The sequence below is a fragment of the Molothrus aeneus genome, chromosome 5, assembly GCF_037042795.1.
Source record: "Molothrus aeneus isolate 106 chromosome 5, BPBGC_Maene_1.0, whole genome shotgun sequence".
NCBI classification, from domain to species: Eukaryota; Metazoa; Chordata; class Aves; order Passeriformes; family Icteridae; genus Molothrus; species Molothrus aeneus.
Genome location: NC_089650.1, coordinates 37,445,771 through 37,458,897, shown reverse-complemented (window position 1 = coordinate 37,458,897; position 13,127 = coordinate 37,445,771). Strand labels below are relative to the sequence as shown.

General features: G+C 42.7%; 1 protein-coding gene across 1 annotated transcript in view; it reads right to left on the bottom strand.

Annotated features, from left to right (window-relative positions):
- The window catches only part of PPM1H (protein phosphatase, Mg2+/Mn2+ dependent 1H), a 131,310-nt gene that overhangs the window by 117,784 nt on the left and 399 nt on the right, over nucleotides 1–13,127 (bottom strand). The gene's annotated exons all lie outside the window — the stretch shown is intronic.

Here is a 13,127-nt window from a genome sequence, read left to right as displayed (position 1 = left end):
TATTGTGGTTTAGAGCTTTTCCTTTTCACAGGGACTTCTACTGCTGTCAAACCTCTCTCCCAACACAAAAATATTTAGCCTGCCTTCAGTGTGCTCTCTCCTGGCTTTTTAGGCTTCATTTTTGTTCCCCTCTTTCAAATCCTCTATGTTTCCCGCTTGTTTTTTTCCAATCATTACTCCTCTTTACCTCTGCCCATAATTAAGGGTGAACACAGTCTTATTGTGCTTTAAATGTAGAGTTTCCAGAGGCAACCCATTTTCCACTATCACATCCTACTTTGATCATAGGCATGCTTTCCAAAACTATACCAGAGGGGTAACTGTATCTTCAAAACAGGTACTTGTGTAACACTACTTCAAATTATCCCTGCCAAAGACCACTACATTTCTCCAAGGTGAAATTAATCTCCTCTTCCAGTGGTTTTCTGTTCTCCAGGGAGTAGGAAGCAATTTCAAAGGGAAAAGAACAGAAACTCCCCCTTTATTTGATAGTGGGAGGAGCTTTGAGGATTTTTTTATTGCTGTTGGGTGGAAGGTACTCAGTTATTTGATGGCTTAAAGAGGTTTTCTGGCCTTAGAGAAAGCTGTGAGAGAGCACAGCAGTTAAACCACATACCAAACCATCTGGATTGTAAGTAAGTGCAAGAGAGGCAGTGTGCTTCATACCACATTTAAACAAAATGAGAGTTTTTACTTGTAAACAAGGCAGTTCCAAACAACCTCTCAAACACCAGCCTGACTGAGCCTATAAATTTATAGGATTAGTATTGCAACATTTTGTTGCTACAGCATCATCTCTCCCAAGCATCTTAACTATTGAAACAGGATCAACACTTGAGGCAACTCAAGACAGGAGACAGAAGTGGCTAATACTCCTTTTCAGTGAATTTGCTCCCACCTTGCAACCCTTTAGGAATGGAACCAAGCAGCTGTGTTACAGCTTGGCCAGGCACCCTTCCAGCAGTGCCTGCACACTCCCTCTCTTCCCTGGGATTCTGTTGGCAGCTGCCACCAGGACCTCCCTGGCCCAGTGTCACTGCAGCCACGTTGGCAAGAAAGGACACCAGAGGAGGGGGAACCTGACACGAAGTCAAAGAAAAGCCTCAATTCACACAATTTCTCTAAATTGAAGAATCTCAAATTTGCCACTTGAACAAAAAAAAGCAATAAGTTAAGTCCTTTGACCTCATCCTTGTCAGAGCTCTTCACTACTGAGGGTTCAGGCAGTATTTGATCCCAAAACTAGGCACACTTATTTTGAATTCCCCAACAAACAGACGAGACACAAACAAGGTATTTTCCTGCCTTAGTTTCCCATGGAAATAGAAAGCAGGCTGAGCTGCTGAGGGCAACACTTCCTCCTCCCCAAACGATGGCCACAGGGAGCATGGAACCTTTGAGACAACTAATCTGCTCATGTTGCCTTTTGCCTTTCACACAAGAGGATGCTGCCCATGAGCAGTGTGCTGCCCATGCCCACGCTGGCACAGGCTGTGCCACAGTGCTCCTCTTCTCCTGGGGGCTTCTGCCTCTGCCTCTCTCCAGCACCCAACAGTGTTTCCAACAGGTCACACTGGCACTCCCACAGAAGTCCATCCTCTTGCTCCCTTAGCACTAAAAAGATGTGCCTCAAGGGAGAAGAGATCTCCAGATCATTCACTCCAGGTAGAAGCTGCAGCTTTTATTAGAGACAGCCCTAGCCCTGGGCTGTGTTAAACCAGCCATGCTGCCTGTCCCAGCAGCAGCTGTCACAAATTGGCTGATAACACAATCCCAACACACACCCTGGGCTGCAAAGCCCCAAAGAACCATGGGCAGTGTGTAGTAAGTTGTTCCATGCCCATGTTTATACACACACACCTGAAAGTATTATGCTCTTTCTCTGTTTCCATTTACATGCACTTAGTTTCAGATTTCTAAATTATGCTGTGCAGCAAGAACTAGAAACTTACTGCTGGCTATGAGAGTTTCTTCTTCTCTTGATTCCAGTGCTTTTTCAAAGACAGATGAGCTGAGCTGCCAAAATAGTTCCTTCTCCCCTCTACGAAGGCACTTCACAAAACCAGCTTGTGATTCAGGAATCAGACACTTCTCTAAAATCAAGCAAGAATGGAATTACAGCTAATCACATTAGCCTGCAACTTTTTTCCCCTCTAAAAGCAGGATTAAAGGCAGAGATGGGGAACTTCCCACATTCCCACACACCAGCTGCATTCTTCCAGACTCAGCTTGCTGAACAGCTAATAGAATTACTATCCATAGACCTAGGATTTTCAGGGATTACTCTGGAGAGGTTGCCAAAGGAACTAACCAGACTGTAATACCTGGCTTTGCACCACCAGAAAGGGATAGAACGACCTTAAAATGACATTGAGAATTATCCCAGAGGGAACCATGGCCTGAGGAAGTTGCCATCTAGATTTTGTAAGGGCTGTGGAGACATTGATCTTAAAGTTTATTGAGAAGAACAACAAAATGAACTGAAAGCCCAGGTTTGGAGCTGTGATTGATGAGAGGAGTGACAAGGTAAGGGAGAGGGGATTGCCCTCCAAGACTGAGCTGATGTACATCTGTTTAAAGAGATCAGTGTACGTTTTAATGCCTTATCCATTCCTGCATTATACTTGAGAGCATGTATGGCTAAGTTCTAATCTTCAAATTACTATGAAAATAGCTGAAAACATTTTTTTTTTTTTTTTGTTCAAAGGGGAAGATGAAGAAGGGGAGAAAATTTTCTATTTATGTTCTTCAAAATGTAAGTCACTCATATCAAACCAAACATACATAAAACTTTGACCTTTGTCATGACATGAGCAGCAATAATCACCGAGGCTAGCTTTATGATTATTATTTTTCATTTCTAAATACCAAAATCTAAAGTCATACTCCACCCCCTCCATGGCACCACAAATGCAATGCAGGTTTCACTGTACAACTTTTAAACTTTCTAAAGGATAAACGTTGCAAGTTTGAACTTAAGAAATTAGAAGTTTTCTTTTTTCCCCATTTTTTGGAGAAATTTGATTTGATCTTTCTGAGTCAAGGACACCTACAAATAAGGTCAGCAAAGAAAAACAAAAATTAGTTCAGATAAATCTAGTTTCAACTCAAAACTTTAGCATTCATTTATGAAACAAAGATTCTTAATACAAATTCAGAAGAAAAAGCATGTTCTTCAAAATGAGGTTTCAAAACAGACAAGCAGCAATTTAAGGACCCAAGCTTTTCTGCACAGGCTTCTTCAAAGCATCACCTACTGCTGAGCAAATTAAAAACCCAAGACCCTCACTCAGCCTGCCAAGGCACTTGCACAGACTTGGAGCCACGGAATTAAGAGTGGGAGGGGTGCAATGGGACAGAGGAAAAGGCACTAACCCCCTCTCCCCACAGCCACTGGAGCCAAGGGAGTGCAACCCTTTGCACTCCAGGGTAGGAGCAGAGCTGTCCAGCTGCTTCATGAGCCTGGTCAGCAAGGCAGGGACAGGAGTGCAACACGGGGGTCCTGGCCTTGGAAACTGATGATCCAGTGCAACATCAAACCTGCTGAAGAGGACCCTGCTCTCATGTACCAAGGCTGGGCCTGAATCAATTTAAGGGGTGCTCTTCCCAACCAGAAAGAAAAAGGTTGCTGCCCATTGTTAAGTTTCACTTCTTGCCCTCTCCTCCCCAGACAGGCAGCAGAGATAATGAATCAAAAAGAAAAAAGTCCACAACCAACAATAAAATAACTACTTCTCTCAAGAGAGGAGGGGAAAAGATTTTTTTTTTTTTTTTTTAATATTAGTGGCACTTAGCTGGAAGTTGGGGAGGGGAAACGTTCCCCAAACCCACCTTTCACTCAAACTGTTTCAAAACCTAACAAAATCCATGAGCTCACATGGTGACCTGACATATCTGGAAAATACAGAGATCTCTGATGAACAGCAAGGTAACTTATTTTGTCTCTTCACAAGGCATCTGCACAAAATGGAGCACTGCTCAATTATAAGAGCTGGAGATGTGTCCTCAGTCCCACCTCTAATGTTAAACTCCACCAAGGACCAGATTGTTAGTTATGACTGACAGGTATTTTACAGCATTACAAACATGCACTACGCATCATCTGTTTCCGAGGAGGTCTCTAACACATACCTAAAGATAGAAAAATCATACTTGGCCTAAATGAATCAATGTTGGCAGGAAAAAAAAAGTGATCTGCTGCAGAACTTGGCTGGAGATGGATCTTTTTTGCTCCTTGCAGGGAGTTTGGAAAGCAGAAATTATCATAACGGGACATAAAGGACAGAGAAACAAATCAGGGAAATCCAGAAGGGCTCACAGTGGGGAGCAGAGAAGAGAAAAGAACTCACCTCTTGTCTGCACCTTTATGCAATGGAGTAGATAGGACAGCACAAAAGACACTTAGATAAGGACCAGTAGATGAAATAAAAGAAGAAATTAACTGCAAAAACTTTGGAAACAGAGCTATGCCTATAAAGGGGCAATCTCACTGATCTCTAATGCCAGTCCAAGGACATTTTGCCACAGCGTTTCTGGAGCAGGGGTATGCAGGACATCAGATACAATCAAAGCTCAGTGTATTTGTCCCCTTATTGTAGCAGAAAACTACCATGGAAAGCATAAAGACAATGGCACATGGTCTTCTGCTCCTCCCTCCCCTCACCCTTTCTCCCTGAAATCAGGCAAAAGCTGGCTGTCTCACATCACAGTTTCAGTGTCATTATTGTTGCCAGCAAAAGAACCTGAACAGCATCAAAACAGTCAGTCAAGATCAACTACACTTAGGGCAGCACTTCAGAAAGAAGAAAGAGGGAGGGAGAAAAAAAATATGTTAGAAATGGTTATCCACCTTTAAGCCACAGTCACCACCTGGACCTCAGACCTGCCCTCATAAGAGGGGAAGTGCAGAGCCTACAGGGTCTGACATTGCTCACAGAGTTGAAAACAAGCTGGCATTATGACAAATTAGAGCGATGGACAGACAGATCTCCCCACACCAGAGAAGAGAGAGGCTGAGATGATCTTGGGGGACCAGACCCATTCAACTCCTGCTTGTCTTGGAGATGGTGCATTGAGGTCCCCATTTGGGCCACACAAGATTTTCAGTTCTATCAAGCCAGAGCCAAGTCTTCTCTGCAGACACAGCACTGGCCATACCCCTCTACCTCAAGCAGCTTGAGACTCTCTCAGCAGATTCTCTCCCCCTTAAGCCTCACTGTATTGAATACAGATCCTAAACAATGAGCAAAGCTCCAAATTTGCCACCCTACTTCACGTCAGAAAGTTTCCTGCTGGCCTCAGCCCTCTAAAACCTCTTCTAATTTGAATTTCTTTCTTAAATCATGTGATAGCTAAGTTATGTACAGGGTCCATATTTTGGCATTCCCCAGTTATGCATTGACCACATTCCCTCCTGCATTATCTACTGCACTTGCTAATGTTGACTGCCTCAGCATGGTGTTACTTTTGTCCTTCCCCCACTCAGACTCCAGCAATCAAACCACACTGTGATCAAGAGCCATAGACATCTCTCTGGCTGGCTTTATGCTAGCACTGCTTCCCTCGACAAAATACTGTGCGCTGCATTTATTTGGAGAATGTTAAACTCTTCAGACAAACACTTGCCTTACACACAGTATTGGGAGGAGGAATCACTCCTGCCTGCAGCCATTTTATGAGCTTCACCTACTGAACAGCTCATGCAGCATCAACCACTTAGCAACCATGGCACTTACAACCCCAAGTACAGCTGGCAGCATTACTAGACAGCAAGTGTGCTGCTGAATGAGGGAGATAGTGGTGAGGAAGCCAAAAGGCTTCAATGGACCTGCTGGCTGTCTCCTACTTGCTGGACCCTCTAATTACCATTCCATAAAGCTTCCACCCTGTGTCAGTTGGATTTGAGGGGCAGAGCAGCTCAGCACAAGCTGAGAGCTTTCTCACCAGCTCTGCTCCCTGCTTAGTGCCCCAAGCACTTGAAGCTGTGACCTACTCCACCTGACCTCTGATCAGGAAACCACTCTGGATAATATGTGTATTATACCTGGACATCCCAAACATACCCTACCAAGTAAATGTGACTGGCCAGTTCAATCAGAACAGAAATCCAAGGGGAAGTGGTTAAAGATGCAGGTTAGATGTAGTTCAGCAGCCTCTATCTTCCTTGCAAATGCTGCTCCATCACAGATATAGCGCCGACTCCAGCCTCATGCCACAGCAAAGCAGCTATGTCTGCTCTGCCTAAATTATCTCTCTGCACTCATTAACAGCACTCCCCCACTCCAAATCTTATTTGGGATTCAGCTCACAAAGCTGACTTAGCCCATCCTTAAACCCACAAACCATATTTCTTTCTCAAGTGGCACCCAGATCCCATCAGAGGAATGACCTGTGCTTTGCAGCACTGCCTCCTTTCAAGGTCAAGCTGAGCATGTTTCATTTGATCACATCCACGAGCTCCAAGCAGTTCACCCCGAGGGGAACAGCCCTGTCAGGTTACTTTATGCCTGCTGATAACTGTGCCAAGCCACTCCCACTTACACCTATCCCGAGTGATGCAGCTGCAACAGATACAAAGGAACAAGCTGGAGTGTTTGCAGCTCCCATCTGCTGACTGCCACCTGTGCCAGGGCAGAAGGTCCAAAGGAAGGCTGCCTGGGAGGACACAGTCGTGCTCTGGTGACAGAAGCTGGGACCATGCTCAAGCAAGCCTTTCAGAAACATCTGAGACAACACTAGTCTTAAGCCTCTGAGGGACTAGCAATATGAGACAGCTTTGAGGGATAAATTTCATACTTGTCCCATTAGGAATCACATTTGTGCAACTTAGATAGTTGCACAAAATACCTGAGCACAATTTACCTTCTTTATGCTCTATTTTTCTCCTTTTACCCCTGTGCAAGTTCTAAGAAATCAGAGGCCGCATAGGAAAAAGCCAAGTACACAAAAGCAGGAAAAATAACTGTGTCATCAAAACACAGAACCTAAAACTTGAGATTCATTCTCCACATTCATGTCAAATCTCTTGCCAAAACTTATTCTCATGGCTGCGTTTTTTTCACTTGGAAGAACCAATACATTTACACATGTACATTCTTCTCCAAGGTTATTCTGGAATTATTACTTGCAATGCCCTTGGCAGATTAGAGGCATTACATAAATATTAGATGCTATAGCATACAGTCTTAAACAAGGAAAGGGACTTCTGAAGCTCTTAAAATTATCATGAGGTTTCTGTAGGCAGTTTTATATGAACTCAGGCTTAAACAAGAGCCGGGTAATATGCATTAAAGTTAACATTACAATATGCATAGAAGAATAATTCCTACAGAAGAAAACTGTTCAGTTGTCTCTAGCTACATGTATGGGACTTGAGTTTTTAGTGCATTCATCAGATCCTACTCAGTCTTATGCTCTGAACTACAAAAAGAATAAAAGAAAATATTTTCATCTAGACAAAGAGAATTGCAAACAGTTTTTTAAAAAGTTTAAAAAGGAAAGTAATTCATTATTTCTGTGTACATAACCTGACAACCAAACAGAACAAGATAAAAAAAGTATTCCTTCCCCCATGAGTCTCATCCTCCTGAAATTTGTACCAAACAGAACACACACAAGAAATATGTTTACAGATGGGGTATGAGTCATGCTCCCAGGTGAGGCTTAGAAAGACTACCACTTCCAATTCACAGGAGCAGGACTGTGGTGTTGTTATCTCCCATTAATTATAAGCAATGAGGATTAGAATAAGCAATCAGTAGTTTCAAGCCTTATGCTATCCTCCAACACCAAAATATTCAATTCAGGACAAGCATTTTCTCTTTTTTGCCTTGCCTCAGCTCACAGATGCGTTAAGCTTTCACCTGCTTCATAATATTATTAAAATGCTTAGCATTTTAATAAATAGTTTGGTCTAGACAGAACATGAAAGGTAGATGAATACTTCTGTGTTATCTTAACTCACCAAAGTGTTTATGATCCCTGAGAAATGCTGGAAAGCCTTTTAACAAAAACCTCCAGTTAATTCTCACATACATTCATTTGCTACAAACTAAGTAACAGAGCATGAGAAAACATGATGCAATATTATCAGCCTTACAAAAAATCCAGTAGTTTGAGAAGAAAAAAAATCCATAAACTGCTCCCCCTCTTCATTTTGAACTATAACAACTTGCCGCTGTAATAGTGCTGGAAGGACACGGTCATCATACTTCACCTACAACTCTGCATTCATTATGGGTCAGTAGCCACCAACACCAAGAGGAAATGTAATTTCTACTGCAGACCCACAGTGCAGACAAACCACAGTATCACTGAAATGTTACATTACGGAAAAACAGCCTGGACTTTGTCTCCTCAAACAAAAGGCACTGCAGGGATAATGAACTGACTTTTTAAGTCAAGAAACACACATACCAGTAAAGTCAAGTTTCTGGAAACCTATTATAACTCAGGACTGCAAAGGTATCTGAAGTGTCATTTAGAATTTTTCAAAAAATAAATTAAAAACGTAGGCAAAATTGCCTCTTGCATGAGGACACAGACAACGTATCAAATCTTTTCCCCTGTCCCGTAAGTGTATTTGATAGTACCTTTTGAAGTTCTCCAAAGAGAAGGCAAGAGAAAAGAGAGGAACACATGTGACACAGAAGCAACCAGCTATGGTCCCATCCCCAGGATTCATACAGTTTAGAAAAGCAATGATAGTTCTGGATTCTGAACTGTAGGAATATACATTCAAAATGGATGGAAAATGACTAAGCTTGTTTTTCTACCATAAAATGTTACTCAATTGCAGTTTCTCTGCAACTCCACCAGCATGAGCAGCAGGCTAGTTCTTTGTCATTTGCAAATTTAGCATTTATTTTAACATGCCATATGTAGTCAAGAGAATTCAGCTAGGAGAGGTAGGCTCTGCTCCACCCTGTTCATCCTCTGCCTTCACAGAGGAAGATAAAGCAAAGAGGAAAAGGTGAAAAATAATGTTCTGGGTAGAGTTTAGACGCAGTGAATATCATCTGGGTCATTTCACGTTACATACTCTCTGCTCCTGCCTTTACTTTGCCAGTTACTTTCAGAGTTGAACGCTGGGGCTGCTTATCAGCAGTGCTGCAGGGAAGCAGCAGAACACACAGAAAACAGCACAGGAAGGGACCAAACCAGAAACTTCCCTGCCAGTAACAGGGCAATCCAAGCAGAAACTCAAGGAACAGCTCGCAGCTCAGGCAGGGAAAGCTCTAGAGCAGATCCCAGTGGCCTCGGGAGTGCAGCTGCTTGCAGAGGAGAGGGAGGGATGAGTAAATAAAGTGTGAGGCAGGATCCCTCCCACCCTCCCTTATTCAAATAAATCACTTAACTTTTCAGAGAGCAGCAAATCTCCTTACTCCTCTGGATTAAAGGCAGACTTAAAAGAACGTTTGTTAACAGACTACCCTCTCCCAGGGTCATTCCTGATGCATGCCAGCTGACCACATGCAGAAAACTAAGTTAAGGGTGCCCTTGATTAAAAATGAAAAGTTTATTTCTAAATAAAACAGTACCTTTAAAGACAATTAAAAAGCGTACTGGATGTGGGATACAATTTTAATTTTTCTTCTATGGAGCTTGATGAACATTAGACAAGTGTCTGTGGTATAAGAATATCTCTTTGAAACATGGCCTTTTGCCATCCTGTATGAGGTGAAATGAAATTCAAGGTCTCAGGGCTCCCATGCAAGGAAGAGACAGCAGGACAATCATTTCAGAAGATAACCTTTAGGCTGCTCACTGACTAAGGAGAACTGAGTCCCTATGGGATTCCCACTAAAATGTCAGGAAGCAACAATATTTTATCCCAGTACAAAGTATGTTTCTGAAGATTTCATTTGCCTGCCTACATGTTTTCCTTAATGATCACTCTATTAAAAGAGGGAAAGTTAATAATAAAAAATAAAGGCTAATTTACATTTCACTGCCTAATATCACAGAGCTAAGTAGGTAATTGTAAAAATAAGTTAAAATATATGACATGAATGAATAATGTTGCAAAGTACCCGTTACAAAATATGTTCAGTACAAGAGGAGGAAGAAAGTGGAGTGAAGGAGAAACACTTGTTCCAGGGGAATAAGTCAGATGAATAGGCCCATATCACACAGATTCTAGGGAAAACAAATAGTCAACAGGGTGAGCTACTTTGTTTAGTAAGAAATACAAATCCTCAGGAATCAAAGAAACAAGAGGAATCCCCTAAAAATGCATATTTTGTAGATACAAACTGCTTCAGTCTGGTATGAGAACCAGGTCTTACCCCAAAATGCCTTCTCCAGCTTGGATGAAACACCAACATGACGACATCAAAGAACTCCAGTATCATCTGTAAACTGACATGTTTAACAACTAAAGAACACGAACATTACAAATGCTTTCCTGAAACTCAGCCTCCAGGTGACCTATTCTCAGAGCCAGAATTTCTTCCTAAAGATAGTGAGACAGATGCTGCTGCTGGGTGTGGAACATAAATCCACTGACTCAAACCCTGCTGTGCAATGGCTCACAACATCAGGGCAGATACAGTACACACAGGTACAGGTGGCACACACTCTCCTTACACCTTCTGGGCCAGTCCCCACCTTCTAAGTCTACAAGAAACCTCTCGTTATCTTCAGGAAGTAAAAATCCCTGTGTGCATAGGCATCCCAACCCACTGCAATCGCTTTTGCTGATTTGCTAAAACATGAAAACAAAGAAAAGGCAATAGGTCAGGGAAGCTGCACCTTGGCACACTGCAGGTATGGCATGTCTTCTCTCATGTCTCACACCAAAGCAAACTAGTAAGATGTGAGTTAAATAGCTGACCTTTGGGTTACATCACAAGCTGCTCGTGAGGACACCAAACTTCCTCCTAACATTCTTGTAAGTGCTCACTTGTATTGTAACGAAAGGCAAACATTGTTCTGATAGTTTCCTTGATATAGACACTAACAAAATGCTAAATAATAGCATGAAAGTGCTTTATTCCCTGCTTTCCCCAAGCCAACAAATTTCAGAATATGTATAATAGTAATTTCATCTTCCTGGTGCTTTTTCCATTTCTTTTCTTTATGTAACTCAAACCTGTTTCAAAAGAAAAACATAGTTTCAACACATATCTCCCAGCAAGTCTTACAATTATTTTCAGAAAGCCTGGTAATAGCTCAGTATGAGTAAAACAAAAAAAAAAGTTCGTATTTGGCAAAATCTGAGTTTGTCCATATTTTCTTATTTTTCTTTATTCTTCAGTGCTTTGCCTTTGGAAATCAATGCAATTTTCTTGGCAGTGCTTTCCTCTCAGCTTCTCCACAGCAAGCATTTGAGATCTTCAGGTTACAATGAACCCCAGTTTTGGAACATCATATACATACTTCTGGGAAGGGGGTAGTAACTCATTCACTAGTTCTCTCTAACAAGTACCACCTTTCCCTCAGATCTGTTCCACCAGCACTTGAGCCAGTAACTGCAAGGGAAGGGGATGAGAAAAAACTGAAACCAACCAAACAAAAACAAACAAAAAACCCCACAACAACAAAAAAGCAAAGCAAAAAGGCAATTTATTTTCACATAGATAACAACAGGAACTGAAAAAGCTAGTGACTTTTTTACGTCTCCCAATTAACCAAGCTGCTCAAAGCTCAAGAGGGAAGAGTAACAAGTATATGAAAACAATCCTGGTATGTTCTGCTTTCATGACCACCAGAGCCATTTACTTTATCTCTAAATACTCTCTCACGTCAGGTTTCATGAACAGGGTCAATGAAACTTTCACTTTCCAGCAGCCACATTTTTCTGCTCCAGCAGCCTCATGGGATGCACATACCTGGGAGCCAGAGAACCTCCCTTCCACTTTTGTCACCAACTTGCAATTACTGTTACTTGCTGAAAGCCACAGAACTTCACCCAAGCTGAAAATAGCAGCATGTACTTATTTTGGTAAAGAAGGGCTTTTTAAGGGACCATTATAGTGGCAGAACAATTAGAGCTTACTTTTAAATATTTAAATTTACAGTTCTTGGGGAATTTGCTCAATAATTCAATTCTTTATTAATCTGAGGAGAATAATCCAATTTAAAATTCTTTAAATTTTTCATTAAAATCTCTCTTTAAATCTCCCATTTCAGCATCCCCAATAATGTAACAACCTTTTAAATAAAGCTAGTGATTGCTCATTAACAATGTGAAGCCTTCACTGTAGTTTTTGCAACAGCTTTTTGGGGAATTCATATATGTCTAAAGAGACTATACAGAACACTTGTGGTCTGAAAGGGGGCTAACTTAGTTAACTTTAGTAATCTCTGAGCTGGCAGCAACAATGGATGGCCAGACATGCTCAAGACTTAGAAGCAGTAACAGAAAGAAACCAAATACTGAATCCTGCACCCAGAATCCTTAAGGAAAACAATGTGCCTACCGACAAAGGCATCAAGTGCAAGGACATGCCTTGCCTCTGCAGCTACTCCCACTGCCAGCTGGAGGCATCCAAAGGAACACTGCCTTTCGCCTGGCTGGCAAGGCTACAACCAGGTCCTGATCAGACACCCTCTAAAGTAAATTATATGAGTGAGTCAGGGCAACAAACCAGTTGGAAAGCCCAGTTTGGGGGCTAGCCAATGCTTTTGGGTTTTTTTTCCTTCAGTTTGGAGCCTGTGGTCCTCAAGCGTCTCCCCAAACTGAAAAGCATTTTAGAGATATGTGGCCAGTCCCCACCAGCGAGCACAACGGCTGTCAGGTCCACAGGAAGGTGCTCCAAACCCCACATATTTCACCCTTCCTGGGCAGCTGGAAATATTTACACACGCACAAACCAACCCGGGTTTCCTACCAAAAGCATTTTTTTATTCCATGGTCAAGGACCGAGACGGCCGTTCAGTACCCGGCGGGTGTCCCATTCTTGGCCCCTGCTCCCCCGGGGCCGTCACTGCGGATGGGGGAGCCCGGTGCTGCCCCTGGGCATCCTTCGCCGACCCGGGTACCGGCCACTCCCGCGGGGACATTCAAGGGCAGCTGATCTGCATCCTCGTGCTCCCAGGAAGGAGCCACCCAGGTGCAGAGTCGCGGCCAGGGCCGGACACACGGCGCCGGGGATGCCGCTCCCCTCTCCGGCACCTTCCCCCCG